This window comes from Talpa occidentalis, unplaced genomic scaffold (assembly GCF_014898055.3).
Source record: "Talpa occidentalis isolate TD23 unplaced genomic scaffold, MPIMG_talOcc4v2.1 talOcc4.4, whole genome shotgun sequence".
NCBI lineage: Eukaryota > Metazoa > Chordata > Mammalia > Eulipotyphla > Talpidae > Talpa > Talpa occidentalis.
This window is the reverse complement of record NW_023604295.1, coordinates 48,166,590-48,182,977: the sequence shown is the minus strand read 5'-3', so window position 1 is coordinate 48,182,977 and position 16,388 is coordinate 48,166,590. Positions and strand designations below refer to the sequence as shown.

Sequence of the window (16,388 nt, the reverse complement as noted above, 5' to 3'; positions counted from 1 at the left end):
GAAAGAACTCAAAGAAACAACCTAATCTCGAAGCTCAAAGATCTAGAAAAAGAACAACAAAAAACCCAAAACCAGTAGAAGAAAAGAAATAATAAAAACCAAAGCAGAAATAAATGAAATTGAAACTAAAAAAACAATCCAAAAGATCAATGAAACCAAGAGCTGGTTCTTTGAAAAAATAAACAAAATAGACAAACCCCTAGCCAGGCTCACAAAGGAAAAAAGGGAGAAAGCACAAATAAACAGGATCATCAATGAAAGAGGAGAAATCACAACGGACACAGCAGAAATCAAAAGAATAATCAGTAACTACTATGAACAGTTATATGGAAACAAGTTTAACAATCTAGAGGAGATGGACAAATTCCTACAACTCTACAATCACCCAAAGCTAGATAAAGAAGAAATAGAACACCTAAACAGACCAATTACAATTAGCGAAATTGAAATGGTAATTAAAAACCTCCCCAAAAACAAAAGCCCAGGACCTGATGGATTTACAAATGAATTCTACCAAACATTCAGAGATGAATTAGTGCCTATCCTTCACAAACTCTTCCAAAAAATTGAGAAGGAAGGGACAATACCAAACACGTTCTATGAAGCCAACATTACACTAATACCAAAACCGAACAAGGACAACACAAAAAAGGAAAACTACAGGCCAATCTCCCTAATGAACACTGATGCAAAAATCCTCAATAAAATTTTAGCCATCAGAATCCAACAATGTATCCATAAGATAATTCACCACGACCAAGTAGGATTCATTCCAGGGGCACAAGGATGGTTTAACATCCGAAAATCAACCAACGTTATCCAACACATCAACAAAAAGAAATATAAAAACCATATGATAATATCAATAGATGCTGAGAAAGCTTTCGACAAAGTGCAACACCCATTCATGATAAAAGCCCTTGAAATTCTTGGGATACAAGGAACATACCTCAACATCATAAAGGCCATCTATGACAAGCCAACAGCCAGTATCATTCTCAATGGTGAAAAGCTGAAAGCAATTCCATTAAGATCTGGAACAAGACAAGGATGTCCACTCTCACCACTGCTTTTCAATATAATACTGGAAGTCCTAGCCAGGGCAATAAGACAAGAGAAAGACATCCAAGGAATCCAAATAGGAAAAGAAGAAGTCAAACTATCACTATTTGCAGATGATATGATATTATACATAGAGAACCCCAAAAACTCCACAGAAAAGCTAATTCAACTCATCAATCAGTTCAGTAAAGTGGCAGGATACAAAATCAACACGCAAAAGTCAGTAGCCTTCCTATACACAAACAATAAATCTGAAGAAGAAGAAATCAAAAAAACCATCCCTTTTGTTATTGAAACAAAAAAAATCAAATATTTGGGAATCAATCTAACAAAAGAGGTAAAGGACCTATACAAAGAAAACTATAAAACACTGTTAAAAGAAATAGAAGAAGACACAAAGAAATGGAGAGACATCCCCTGCTCGTGGATTGGAAGAATAAACATTATTAAAATGGCCATCCTTCCAAAAGCAATATACAGATTCAACGCTATTCCAATCAAAATTTCAATGTCATTCTTCAAAGAAATAGAACAATTATTGATGAAATTCATATGGAATCACAAAAAACCCGAATAGCCAAAGCTCTCCTGAAAAAAAAAGAAGGGAATGGAGGCATTACACTCCCAGACTTCAAACTCTACTACAAAGCCATAATCATCAAAACTGCATGGTATTGGAACAAGAACAGACATACAGACCAATGGAATCGAATAGAAAATCCAGAAATAAACCCACAGATTTATGGTCAACTAATCTTTGACAAAGGAGCAAAGACTATGTATTGGAGCAAAGAAAGTTTGTTCAATAAATGGTGCTGGGAAAACTGGGTCGCTACATGCAAAAGAATGAAGCTTGACCACTACCTCACACCATACACAAAAATCAACTCAAAATGGATTAAAGAACTAGACATAAGACCTGAAACCATAAAATATATAGAAGGAATATAGGCGAAACACTACGTGATTTGCACATCAAAGACATCTTTACAAACACATCACCCAAAGCAGTGATAGTGAAGGCAAAGATAAACAGCTGGGACTACATCAAATTAAAGAGCTTCTGCACAGCAAAAGAGACAATAACAAAAACAAAGAGAAACCCCACCAACTGGGAGAACATTTTTGCACCCAACACTAATGATAAAGGACTGATCACAAAAATCTGCAAAGAGCTGATGAGACTCAACAACAACAAAGAAAATAATCCAGTCAAAAAATGGGCAGAAGAGCTAAAAAGAAACTTCTCTCAAGAGGAAATGCAAATGGCCAACAGGCATATGAAAAAATGTTCAACATCACTTGCCATCAGGGAAATGCAAATCAAAACTACCATGAGATACCATCTCACACCAGTGAGAATGGCACATATTGGAAAAACTAGCAACAACAAATGCTGGCGAGGGTGTGGAGAAAAAGGAACTCTTCTACACTGTTGGTGGGAGTGCAAACTGGTCCAACCACTGTGGAAAGCTGTGTGGAGATTTCTGGACCTACTAAACATAGAGCTTCCATATGATCCAGCAATTCCACTCCTAGGTATTTACCCAAAGGACACAGAAACATCAATTCCAAAGAACACCTGCACCCCTATGTTTATAGCAGCACTGTTTACAATAGCTAAGCTTTGGAAACAACCCAAATGCCCAAAAATAGATGACTGGATCAAGAAGATGTGGTCCATATATACCATGGAATATTACTCAGCATTCAAAAAAGATAAACACATGCAATTTGCAGCAACATGGATGGCGCTGGAAGGGATCATGCTCAGCGAAATAAGCCAAAAAGAAAAAGAAAAATACCGGATGGTCTCACTCATAGCAGGAATCTAGAAAACTTAAATAAGGGACCAGGAAAACGAATAACTATAAGAAAGTGAAAATCAAAATCAACAAAAAACTATGAACCAGAGACACTTTTAGGGGGGGGGGGGCGGGAGGGGAGGGATTGGGGTCAGAATGGGGGGGCTGCAATTGTATGGGGAATACAACAATAAAATTTATTATTAAAAAAAAAAAAAAAATATTTTATCAATAAAAAAAAAAAAAAAAAAAAAAAAAAAAGAAATATGGCTGTGTTAATAAAAGAGCAGTTAATATTGTGAATATATAACTTGTCCCCTTCTCATTTTTATTGAATTCCTTAGGATATTATTGCTTCAAATAATAGAAAATTCCTAATCTTCATATATATAAAATTATAGATTGTGCATAACCTTCTTATGTGAAATTATAGACAAAGTAATAAAACATAACATTTGGTTGATTTTATATCAGCATATAAAATTAATAGAAAGGATGTATGTTTTAAAAAGGAAAATATTTTGCAAACTTGTATATCATACTATAGTAGTCCCTAATAAAGTGCTTTTTTCCCCTGTAAGATGATTAAAAAAAAAAAAAAAAAAAAAAAAAGACAACTATTTGGAAAAAATGTGTATTTTATCATAGATGTAGTATTATTATATCTGTATTCCAAATTGTGTGCCATTACAATATAAAGGATTATTCCATTGAAAAATAACTACAATTTGATTAAGATATCAGAATGAAATATAAATACATAAAGTTAAATTTCCACATGTTTTAGTACCCTATCAAATTTTGTTAATTAACTTTTATAACATTTTTCATGGGATAGAAAATAATGTATATGTTTAATAGTCAAATGATGTCATGTCTTTTATAATAGCTTACACAGGAGCCAAAAAATTAATAGATTGCTTGTTCAAGGATATTCTTTCTGTATGAAGTAAGATAAAACTCAATATAATAGGAATCATACACTATACTTTGGTTAATCAAAATGTAAACTCCATTCTTTTTTTAAATGATATTCCAAATTGAATTTGGCCTAGTTCTTTAACTAAATATTTTTTCTTCTTTTTAAAATGAGGTTTATGTTAATATACTGAAAAAGAAATTCTAATTTTCACCAACCTTAATGAAAATATATTTTTTGGCCCTACCAAGGCATTTGAATATGGTTTCTATGCAACCCAACTTGAAAAAGATAAAACTTCTATTCCTATACAATTTGAACTATTTCTTCATAAAGTTCTATCAATATATAGCCAACTCATTTCTTAGTTAATTAAACTATTTTTTCAAAGGTAGGTTTTTTTAATTATAATCTATCCTTTTATTATAATCTGTCTCTACTTTGCTATTTGTTCAACTACATTATGCTTATGAACCGAAGTTTCAGATTTTTGCAAACTCTAACCCAAATACCATATTTGATTTTATTCATACAATACAATGTATAACATTAGGGGCTTAGAAATCTACCAACAATCTTTCTCTCAAACACATATCTTTACATTATAAGGTTGTTTTTTTTGTTTTTTGTTTTTTGTTTTTTTTTTTGCCATCAGGGGATTCTGAGTCTGTGGATTGTGTTCTGTCTATGAAGCTGTGCTCTCAATTTAAGTAAATGAGCCAAAATCCAATAGAAAGGGGTTGCCATGGTAAGAAGGCAGATATTTTTAGTCTGGAGGTACGATTCCTGTCTAGCCTTCTATCAAATCACAGTACCTGGGCAGCTGCTCATAATCAGCCTGGCTCATAAACTGTTTCTACTCAGCCAAAAGAAGGCAAAATTTTGTTGAAGTTTCCAGACTCTAAAAAAAGAAAAGAACACGATAATTATCACCTATGGCCTGGTTTCTTTGCAGGCATGTATATTATCTTGAAACTAAAATATATATTAAATGTACCTTTGGGGTTGCTTGACCTTCCTGGGGCTTTGCTAATCACGGGGGTTGTGAGGGCTGATCATAAGGCAACTCAGTTGAATTGATGAACACTCTTGGCTTCACACCTGATTCAAAAATTAATTTTCAAATTCCCAAGTCAAACTAGCGGACTTTTACTCCTGTCTAGCAGGTGGTTACTTGAGCCAATTCTTGAGTCCCTAGGGTAATCGTGTCAGTGGCCAACATGGGCCTACCCAGGGAATTTCCATTCTATTTTAAATCACATTTGAAAAAGAAAATGTGTGGGCCTCCCTGGTGATGCAAGGGTTAAAATCTCAGTGCTATCAAGCTATCACCAGCCACTGTGGAATGAGTTTGATCCTAGCCAGGGAGCTACCCACATGACACAGCATACATCTCCTGTCTCCTGTATCCCCCGCTGCTCCCCTCAGCAGTGTATTTCAGGAGAATCCACCTGTTCTGCTCCCCACTCTGTCTCTCATGAATCCTCTAACCCCTAATCCTCTAATCCTCTAACCTCTGGCCTGCACCCCAGTTTTTGTATGCATAAATAAATAAATCTTTAAAAAAAAAGACGTGACTAGCTTGGGAGTGGGAGGTGGTGATGCTTAATGAGACCCTCAACAGTTAGACATGCATAATAGAAATAACACATAAGTCCCCATTCATGAGAACTGGCTGGGATTGAAGATAGAGGAAAAGGGATTCTACACAAACATAGACCTACCCTTGTCTGGGTCTCTCCAGCCAGCTTTTATGCTAGACAGATGTGGGGACTTACTGAGATCATGGGCTTATTTCAGAGATTCCTTCATACCCTGTGAAGTTGAAATTCAACTGCTACATTACTGGAGCATATGTTGATCAATGTGACAACAAGAAGATAGATTAAGTAGGATGTATGATAGTTTCTTTTAAAAAAAATTCTTGTTTTGAAGAAAGGGTTAGTGAGAGGGTAAGAACGGGAAGTCACAATTTTTAAAGCTCTGAATCAAGGATAAGCAGCTTTATCATGTTGATCTGCTGAGCACAGCATCATCACCCTCAGATTTGCTAGTCAAATGGAACTAGATCACCTCTGGGTGGCAGTGTCTCAACTTTCCTCAGAACTCCATAGAATTTACCAATTATGACCTAATCCCAAAGAATAAAGTGTGTTCTTATACTGGATTCACTACTCTAATGTTAACTTGATGATGTCTATTTAATCTAAGGACTAAACAGCACCTCTGCATCATTGAGAAGGCGGCCTTTGAAACAAATATTCAAGGAAAGGCTAGTGCATGTACAGTCCTGGCTGAGGTACCTAACATTTATCAAGAGTTCTCACACTAACAGCAGAGCCAGCCACACTTCTTCAAACCATTCTGGTTATGATAAATGATGTCACTCTCTCCTGTTTTCCTCAGAATTGTCAAAATTAGTCTTGTCCTCATGGCGTATATTTACAACTAAAATATCTGCATTAAGGCATAGACATTCCTGCCATCAACAATTTCCATTTGACCTAAATCTGAAATGGAGAAACTCAAAAGCAATATTGAGTTTGGTCTCTTTTACCAAAAAAAAAAAAAAAAAAAAAAAAAGATTCTTTCCCCTGGAGATGAAAAGAATGGTCTCTCCAGATCTTCTTGCTTAACGAAACTCATCTTTTTGTCTTTCTTTTTCCTTCTGAATAAGTATTTATGCCCTTTGTTCTTATTCATATAGAGTGGGTAAGTTGGTTTGATTTTCAAACAAAATAAAAATTTTTCTTCAGTTTTACCTGTAATTATAATTTCCATAGTTGGTGTGAGAGGGTGGTCCCTCCATGGGCCTAAGGGGATGGCAGCTGAAGCGGGCAGCTGAAGCGGGCCTGCCCCTGCCAGTTCTCCAGATGCTGCAGTAGACTGCATTTCCTGGTAGAGTTAAGAAAAACACTAGGTCTGAAGGAGTTCTGAGGGATTTCTGAACACAGCTGGCCCTGGGCAAATACAAAAAATGGGAAATGTTGGTTGGTGCTCAACTCTCCTCTTACTCTATTTTCTTCCCCTTTTCTGTAGGGAACTACAGTTCTGATGGTATGACTCCCAGATTAAAAGCTCTTAGGAAGAAAGGACCAGTAAATTCACTCTTTCTCAAGATTCCTCTTTACTTGTAACAACCCTTACTCTCTTTACTCACAAATGAACATAACGGTACATTTTCTTTTCATAGCAAATTACACTCTCATCAAGAATCTTAACTGAAAGCCCTTTGGCTTCTTAAGGAATATTTACCCATCCAAACCTCCATCTCCCTCTCCTTCTCTCTCTTTCTCTAACTTCAATTCTCTCTTCTCCACTTGCTTTATCCACTTTCCACAAACACATTCAATCCTTATTCCAAAAAACAAACAAATCAAAACAGATCAAGCAACCAGACAACAAGCACATGGACACACCCAGCTTCCCTCAAATCTGATAAATGGCTACTCTCTCCACTCAATCCCCTCATCTGTGCTCTTGAAGCCCTATCCTAAAAATTCTTCCTCTCCCTTCTTCCTTGTTCAGATCTTACCACTTCACTGTCTGAAGTCTGCTTCTCAAGCTGTGTTCTCAAAAGAATCCAAGAAGCTTCTAGCAAGTGAATCCACTTACTTCTGGGAAAGTTTTAGTCTTCTGATCTCCCTTTAGCATTTGCTACTTTGCCTTTGATGCTATTGCCTCCCTTTGTTTCAACAACCCACAACTTTCTTTGCTTCCTGAGTGTATTGTATCTGCCCCTAAAGTATGTCATGTGTCCCCACTCTTCTTTGTATATACTCTTTGCTTTAGTGATTTCATCATCTTCCCTACTTAAATAGTATCTCTGTACAATCAGATGCTCTACCTGGGCTATACCCCTTAAGTCTCTTTGAATGTAGGAATGAAATATTTATCTCTAAACCAACTCATCTGCATAACCCTGCCCATTGTTTTAATGTCTTTTGTTTAAAAAAGATATTTGTTATGCAATCCATTCATCCAACACCCAGAACTAAACTTGATTTCTCTCTCCTCTCTCTTCAAGGCCCTTGCTGTTCATTTTGCTTCAGTGCTTCAGGCATCAGTTCTAAACTATACAGCTCCTAACCTCTGAAGCTTCCTTTTCCCTATATTGCTGCCTCTAGTGTGCCATTACATTCTTTGCAGTTCACCTATAAAACAGATTTCTTTCCATCCTGGCATCACAGTAATTGAGACACATGCTGTCCCTTACCTGAAATACTTGGTCTTCTCACTTCTACACACTGCTGACAGATTAATCTTCTTAGAATACAACTATCACCTTATTATCCTATGCTTAAAAGCCATCATTAGCCACTCACTACTTTCAATTATGTCCTAATTACTTTACCTGACACTTAAGACCCTACATGACATAGAATTGAAACAGCATGACCAAAATTCCAGCTAAATAAAATTACAGATTACATCTAAAAAAATGACCTAGAATTTTTCCACTCTTTTTTGATCATTTATGATAATTTTGTTATAATTTGAAATTCCTGTACACTTTTCATATGTACTTCCTTTCTTAATCCCACCTCAAAATATGATTTGCATATATTTACATTTGCTGTTATTATTTGTACCTATAAAACATGGCTTCCAATTTTACATGAGGAACTGATTTTCTTCATTCTGGCCCTCACTGAGATGCCAATTTCATCCTATCAGTCTTTCTACATTTCCAAATTGGCTGGAAATGTTCCCTCAAAGCCCTATGTGGTCCATTATGAATTATTTTGAAATGATGGAAGTGTTCAAAAAACATTTGGTATTAGAAACACTTAATATCATACCAAGGTAAGAAATTATCACATTTTGTTTTTGAAAGATGACTTAACTTATTTAAAGTGTTGTCTTAGTATATTTGGTAGCAAATTACACTGATATTTGTAAAAACATATTCTCAAAAGACTTCGGGCACAATAAATATTTTATTGAATTATGTTCAATTAACTCACCCCAGAAATGAATTTGAATGATTGTGTTAAACAACCATATCTTTCAGTGATATCTATTTTGTAACCTTCTTTCTAAAGTCTAAAGGATTGATATTCTTTTATTAAATAAATGGTTTTTAAAAGGATTGGGAACTTAGTCTCTGTACTGTATTGTGTTTAGTGTGCAAAAGGGCTCTCTCAATGCCGTTAAAATCACCTAACTTCCTTCCTCTCTTGGCTTAAGGCAAGCCCTGCTTAATACTATAAAGCTGTTTAAGAGTTTTGGGAAAGTCCTCCCCCAAATGTTCCTCTTGAACATGTCCAGCATGCAGCAGCTATCACAAGCATGTCACATGTGACTCCAGCAGGATATCAAAAGGTAGATTGTAACCTGTCGGTTACAAATTAAATATGTGACTGACTCAAGCTGAGCACAAATTCATTGCCGATAAGCCAGTGGTTAACGCTATGAGAAATGAATAGAGATGAGGGGATCAGCTTCTTTCCATTTTCTATAATCCACTTCTAGTCCACTTTGCCTACACCAGTTTACACTCTGCATGTGTGTGAGTGTGTGGTGTGTGTGTGCATGCGTGCATGCGTGCACAAGCTGAAAACATGATAAGGATAGCTGGATAATATTTGAAATGGGATTAGAAAGTTTTGTAATTATTTGGCTTATGTAGAAATATACAGAGAACCTTTGACCCCTTGTAAACAATGCAGTATGGAGGACTTAACAGAGGGCTCAGTTCTTCTTTGCTCATTAGCACCTCATTAAGCTATTCTAATACTAAAACTCTTGTTAATGCAGAGGCTGCTTACAAAATCAACAGAGAAATGCCCCTAATAATAGTATTTTCAGAATGCTTGCCTCTGGTTATACTCTCCTCTCATCACTTTCAGTTTCAAAACACAGCCAGGACTACAGGGCATACTTTTCTTCCCATATTGCCCTGAACAAAGCTGTTGCATATTTAAATCTGAAAGGTACCACACACTGCATGCTGATTTAATGCAGAAAAAAGGAAGAACTGCAATCCTAAATCTAAGTCCCTCTTGATATGCTAAGAGCATGGGAAGCAGAGAATGAGAAATGGAAAATTCTCTCTGGGAAGACAATCTCCTGCACTTCTAGTTCAAGCAGCAGACAAGACTGTTCTGGTGGGTTTTAGTGCTGCATGCCTGTGTGAGAAAAACAATGGGTTTTAGGTGAAGCAAGGCTACATCACCATAGATTAAAATCAGCAACTGCCATTCTCTCTGGAAAGCTAGAGATAAATAGGGAATATGATTTTATTCTTACTTTTTTAAGCAAATGGGCTGTGACATTTTGCAGCAACTCAGGCCAGGTCTCCTGGATAAGTGCTTCACATTCATCTGACTAAAAGCCCAATGACAGAGATGAAGTGACCATGTTTCGCAGAAGTGAGTGCATGGGGTCAGATCTGGTGGGGATCAAACAAGGAATCCAAGGGTAAGGACAAGAAAAGCCAGGATGGGACTCCACGGGTAGCTCTTGAGTTGTGCTGGGATTTTAAGTTGATTGGTGAGAGACTGGACATAAAGACATCTCAGGTCTCAAGAGCATCTTCCATTCATTACAAGGTGAATGAAGGGTGGTAATGTGTGTGCTGCAGGAACTTGAACAGAGCTTGGGAGGAAAAGATAAATTAACCCCAGTTATGGAATACTCATGTTTTCTCACTAACAGAAAAGGATTGCTCTGGCAGAAGGGAGGGGGCAGGAAGTAAACTGTCATCTATTGTGTTTTTGCTACTTGAGGCTGTGTGTTCTTATGCCAAACGCTGCACTTAGTATTTTATATTTATTTCATTTATAGTCTTCCCCACGATTCTAAAAGGTCAGCATTAAAAGAAGAAGCTAAGAATTCCAATCCTAAGCAGTCACATTTTTATGGGATCCAGGAAGCAAGTATGAGCTGCCTGATATACACACCAGGAAGAGGATACCTGAGGCGGGGAGCTGGTGTCCCAGGAGACTGCTTCTGTGAGTTCAGACTCTCACAGCTATTTGTAGTATCGGACCTGTTCCCCAAGGTCAGAGGGAGCTGGAGAAACAAGTATCATATAAAATTGTCTTTAAAATTGTAATTAATGTTGAAAGTCCCAGAAAGCACCACTACTTTTTCTCCTCAGTAAAATATAATCAGAGTAATGGGATATTCAGTTCTGTTTCTCTATAGGAGGCCTAGGGCAACATGACAATGGAAATCTATGCATCCAAATAATACAACCACATCCTCCTAGAGGCATGAGTCTCAATTTAGAAACCTCAACTTCTTGAAATTCTGTGTCTAATGAGGCTTCTTTCCTCATCCTGCCAAGTCCTCAATTGGGCATCTGCTTATGAGGGCCCCTAATACTCCTGTCCACACTCTGTAACAGCCCCTGAAGGTATTCCTTGGACAGCCCTTTTGAGGACAGATATGAAAAGGCCAACCAACTGATACCTAGAATTTTGGCCAGGGGTTCTCTAGGTGGGAATTCCAGGATGCCAAGTGTAGAGGGCATGGCCTGGAAGGTGGAAAATGGGTGTCCGGTGGGCACTCCTTCACCCTATAAGGAGAAATGTGAAACATGAGCAAATTGGTGTCAATTCCCTGCCCAGAGAACCCCAGACTCATATTCTGGGCCTCAAATGATTGGCATTGTAACAGGGTGGTCCCCAGGAAAGGGGGAGGTTCCAGGTTCCCTGCCCATCCAAATGGAGGGTGGAGCTGAGCAGAGAGAGAAGAAGCTGCAGAGGAGACTGAGGAAGGAAGCAGGATGGAGCCAGAAGGAGACCTGGAGGAGGCACATGGAGCCTAGAGACACGTGAAGAAACTGCGCTTGTCTTTTGGTCGTGGACAGGGTGACACAGATGTGGGTGAGACCCGTGGGGAGGTGACAATGGCAGCTTTTACCTTGATTTTGATTTTGCTCTTTTCCTTCCGGGCTTGTCTGGTTGTTTCTGACCCTTTTCTGTGGGTCCCCACTGGAAGATGCTTTAGACTTGTGGCAGGCTTTGGGAGCCTTGCTCTGGGCCGATCCCATTTGGATGGACTTTTACCCATGAGGGGACGGGTAACTTTGGGTGCTTAATTTAGAAACTAGACTCTTTGTCTTTCCTGTATTGTTTCCTAGTTTTATTAAAGTTCCTTCCCATTAAAGTCTCACATGTTTTGTGTTGATGCGGCGGATGGCAGAACCCATTTAGAATAGGCAGGTTTGGGGGGTTTGGGCTGCCCCTCTCCCTGTCCTGTAACAGATTCTCCCTATCATCAAAAGGGTTATTCAAGGAACATCATCAGGGCAGTTACAGAGTATGAATAATGCTTAACTAAGAAATCCGTGAAGACTGATATATATAAATACCATGTTGACCAGCAGAATTTAACATTTAATTCCTAGTTGAGAAGGTTCATTCTTACCTATAGACAGTAACTGAGTCAACAGAGAAGACATTTATCATGGATAGAAAAAAAAAACAGTGTCCCCAAATAAACCCAGGAAAAAATATCTTTTGAAGTCATATGAAATAAAATGTACTGTTCAGAATTTACTTGTGTGATTTTAGATAAATGAAGAAATTTATATTGTATGAATTACAGTTTCCATATCTATAAAAATAGTGTTAAAGACAAACTTTAAACCAACCCTTGAAAGCTGATCTTAGCTCTGAGGCATCCAGGAGCAGGGGAGGGGAAAAAAGGTGAGGGGAATGGTGAGAACAGAGTGAGGAGGCGGGTAGAGCACAGTGGGTTATGGTGGAGGACGGTGGGTGCTTTTGTGGTGGGAGAGCGAAGTGGAGACCACAGCTGAGCGGAGAAACCCTATACTGTCAAAATATTAACACGAATGTAAAATAAAGGTACATCATTAAAATAACCAAATGAAAATGCATACATTGTGCAAAAATGAAAAATAATGTAAAAATATATGAAATTAAAAAATAATAATAAATTAAAAAATCTCTGAAACTAAAAAAAATATATAAAAATACATAAAGCAGGGCTAAAACCGCTAATTTTGAGAGTGACTGGGAGAATTAGATTAGCCATTTCATATCAACACAGCTACCCTGTGCTTGAACATACAGTAGTTACCCGCATTTTAACGTACATTTCCTAGAAAACCCCCGTAATAAAGTGATGAAAATGCTTTTCTCTTTCTAAGCTTGAAGAGTTATTTCATAGTATACCGTTTGTATCTATGTATTTAACTTTCCTATTAAGGAAAAATTATCTGTGTTTATTGCCAGTCACGGTTCTCTGTGTTTATCCTTTTCTTACTTCCATTCATGTATGAATGTGTGTATCTATCCATATATACACACTGTTTTACTATTTGTGTGCATATACATACATATATAGAAAATAAAAGCATATGCTGATCCAAGTGTGTGCAAATTAAAAATTATTAAAAGTGCTGCTGATACCTAGAAGTCTGTTTTCTGTATATTTCCTCCTCTTTTATTTCTCCCTATCCTATGTCACCATGTTTTTATCTCTTTTCCCTGCAGAAAAGGACCCTGTTCATTTAATGCCGGGAAAGAGAAAATGGGCAATGCCATGGCCATATCCAGAGGCTACACATAAGAGCTAGGTGCAAACAGGAGCAAACTGATGTCAAGTGGGTGGCCCTGCCCTTGTCCCAAGTAACACTGAGACTTGCTGTGATTTGCTGCCTTCCTTTATTCCTCCCTTAGAATATGCATTTGCAATCCTCAGATTCATTGTTCAGTATAAAGGGACTCAATGCTATGGCTTCTGTGTGATCTTTTAGAATGTAAATCAACAATTCTTTAGGCTCCCATATAAAGGAAAAGTATTAAAAATACAAAATCTTGGCCTCCTTAGGCCCTTTAACTTCGCTACCATACAAATCAATGTTTCATATTCATTTGGGAACCTGAACCATTTTTTTATGGGATGTGCATTGTGCAGTTTCAGGCTGTTAAGCTTTAGCTCGGCTTGAGTGATGCTGCTCATGCATAAAGATATGAAACAAGGCAGTGGAGAGACACAGATACATCTTCTAAACGAAAAGGCACAGACCATTCAGCAACTGCTACTCCTTACACCTCTCCCAGAGGAAGGGAGAATTGACATATACATGCCACACAAGAGGTAAAGGAAGCAAAAGGAAACCATGTTCACAAGTTCACTTGGGGATAAGCAAGAGATAATCACATAGAGGAAACAAACTGGGGGTGAGCAAGAGGCTCAAAAAAGAACACGGGCAAAAAGCAGATAGATAATGCTGAAACAGAAATATGTTGAAACGTAAGGGGAATGGTTTAGAGAGAAATTTCTAAAAAGCTTTACCTAGAGACAGCAAAGTTATAAGGAGGGGTCATAAAGAGAGGTGATGGTCTGCACTGCACTCAGGGTTCAGGTCTTTCAAAAAAATTGAAAGGAGGAACAAGGAATTTCACACAACACAAATGGTGTGTGGTTAGGGAGGACAATTCTCCCACTGGTATTGCCACTCTGAAGGATGGAATTGCAACTCTCAGGGATACAACCTGGGGAGAGGGGCCTGGTGGAGCAAACTGAAGACACAGTGAGAAGGCAGCTACCGTGGAGCTGGCCTGATAAAGACAGTATTCTCTTTCTTACTCTGGTATGTAGATACACACATAAGCACACGGTACAGCAATATTCATGGACTAGCTGGTGAAAGTTGCAATCAGCAAGGGTATTTCTGCCTGAATGGCTTATAGGGTGTGATTACTGAATTAAATCTAATGAAAGAGAGAAAAGAGGCAGATCATAGGACAGAGAGTGAATTATAGTGTGGGTCTCTGAAAATTATAGGAGGTGTGCACCTTGGCAGTATTAGAAAATAGAAATATGTGGCCCTTTTTCCTTCTGTTTTTTTGGTGATACCTGCACCTTACTTGTGGATATTTCCCTCTAAACCACAAAGAATTCCAGAAGAATGTTTCTGTAGTGACCTCTCAGAATTCACATTTGAAGCATGCTTACTGCCCTTCATATTAGCTGAAGCACAGAGCTGGAAGGAGTTTAGACTGGTTAAAAAGAAATCAGATCATGACCAAAGAATATTTTAAAACCTAGGAAATGCATTTCTTAGCACTGATCTTGAATTTCCCCATGCCCTGAGCTTGGCTTGGTGTACAGTGTGGTGGGGCACTGACAAGCTTTTGCAAGCTGGGATATTTTCTAATCTATCTGGAAAACTAGATTAGGCAGTTTCTGGCAATGGGAAGAAATGAGTAGATTAGGGATTAGATTCCATTTTCTCTTTTCTTTCCTTCTTTCCCTTTACATCCCTTCATTCTGAATGACATTTAAAATACATTTGTCCTAATTTATTTCTCTCCTGGTACAGCAAGTTGATGCCATTAAGTTTGATTTAGCCTATTTAGTCCAATAAGTTAATTGGTTAACGCAACATCTGTATGTCAGGTGACAGGAATGCTCATTGGCATGTAATCATACCATGGTGCATGTGTGTGTGCATGCACACACACACATTCTTATTAATAACACTATGGAAGGTTGTATGAAAATAGTACAGTTCTCACCCTAAGAGACTGCTAAGGTAAGGCTTTCCTGTGTCTGCTCTGCATTGCAGCACTGCCCTTCAAAGTTCTGCTTGGAAGAGTTCACAGGCCACAGCAGTTCAGGAATTAATTTCCATAATTATCTTTTTAACTTCCTCATTACAAAAAGCATCATCCCTGGTTGGCAAGAAGCCAACCTGCTGACCCCAACAGGACAATGCTCTGCACAGACACCCAGATCAGATCAGCATGTGATTCTTTTGTCTCCTTTCACATCATATGCGGCATCTGCAGGGAGGCTGCCTTGACTGTAAAATGGGGTGACCAGTGAAATAAACATCTAACTCATGACCCTCTGTCATATGAAATCCAGGTGCTATGAGTAGGGTGTGGATGTCTATGTGTGATAACTTTGAGTTTGAATCCCTTTTCCAAACTTACTAGTCTTGACATCAAAAAAACGTTGGTTGGCTTAAACCTTGGTTTATTCCTCTGTTTTACATCTAGGATTGTGGTATGGTTTGGAGATCAAGTGTCTTCATAAACAGTGTATTTGTTGACAAACTAAGGGCTATTGGTTGGGAAAGTTATTGCAGTTGGGATATTTTGAAATACCATGCAAATGGCTTGGCTAAGAGATAGGCTGGATGGAAGGGACATTTTCATTTTCCCTAGTGTTTTAGACTCTTAAAAAGACAAGCCGTTTGAAGCATTTACTACAACAGCATTTAATACTTTATAGAACACAAAATTATCTTAAAATATTTTACTATATTTTGTTTTACATTGAGTTCCATTTATTCATCATGTGATATAATATGAAATATATTTGGTCTTATTTCTATTCCTGGCAGAGTTCTTAAAACCCTTGGAGTTTCCTCAGTGAAAGGAAAGTATTTGTTATTCATGAAGAGCCCCTTTGGAACTAGCCTGAGTTTATGCTAATGAGGTAGCTTAGGGTAGGACCCCTTCAGGGTGTGTGGGAAACCCAGTCCCCCTTGTTCTTAGGGATATTGTCTTGGCACCTAGAGTTCCTGCTGGTCAAGCTAAAATGGTCCAGTCAGGGAGGGGGCTTCTCACCAGGACAAAAGTGTTGGTATGGGGGACATACCGGGAAACCAG

The 16,388-nt window shown here is 38.0% G+C and overlaps 2 long non-coding RNA genes across 2 annotated transcripts; one reads left to right on the top strand and one right to left on the bottom strand.

Moving 5' to 3' along the window:
• Positions 1 to 4,295: 4,295 nt before the first annotated feature.
• LOC119257506 (uncharacterized) lies at positions 4,296 to 5,950 on the bottom strand. The gene is made up of 3 exons (XR_005128045.2): positions 5,511 to 5,950; positions 4,784 to 4,887; positions 4,296 to 4,687 (listed from the first exon to the last, which is right to left on the bottom strand). It is a non-coding gene; the product is annotated as an uncharacterized LOC119257506 (long non-coding RNA).
• On the top strand, positions 5,941 to 13,488 carry LOC119257505 (uncharacterized). The gene is made up of 3 exons (XR_005128043.2): positions 5,941 to 6,085; positions 10,576 to 10,742; positions 13,257 to 13,488. It is a non-coding gene; the product is annotated as an uncharacterized LOC119257505 (long non-coding RNA).
• The last annotated feature ends 2,900 nt before the right edge of the window (positions 13,489 to 16,388 follow it).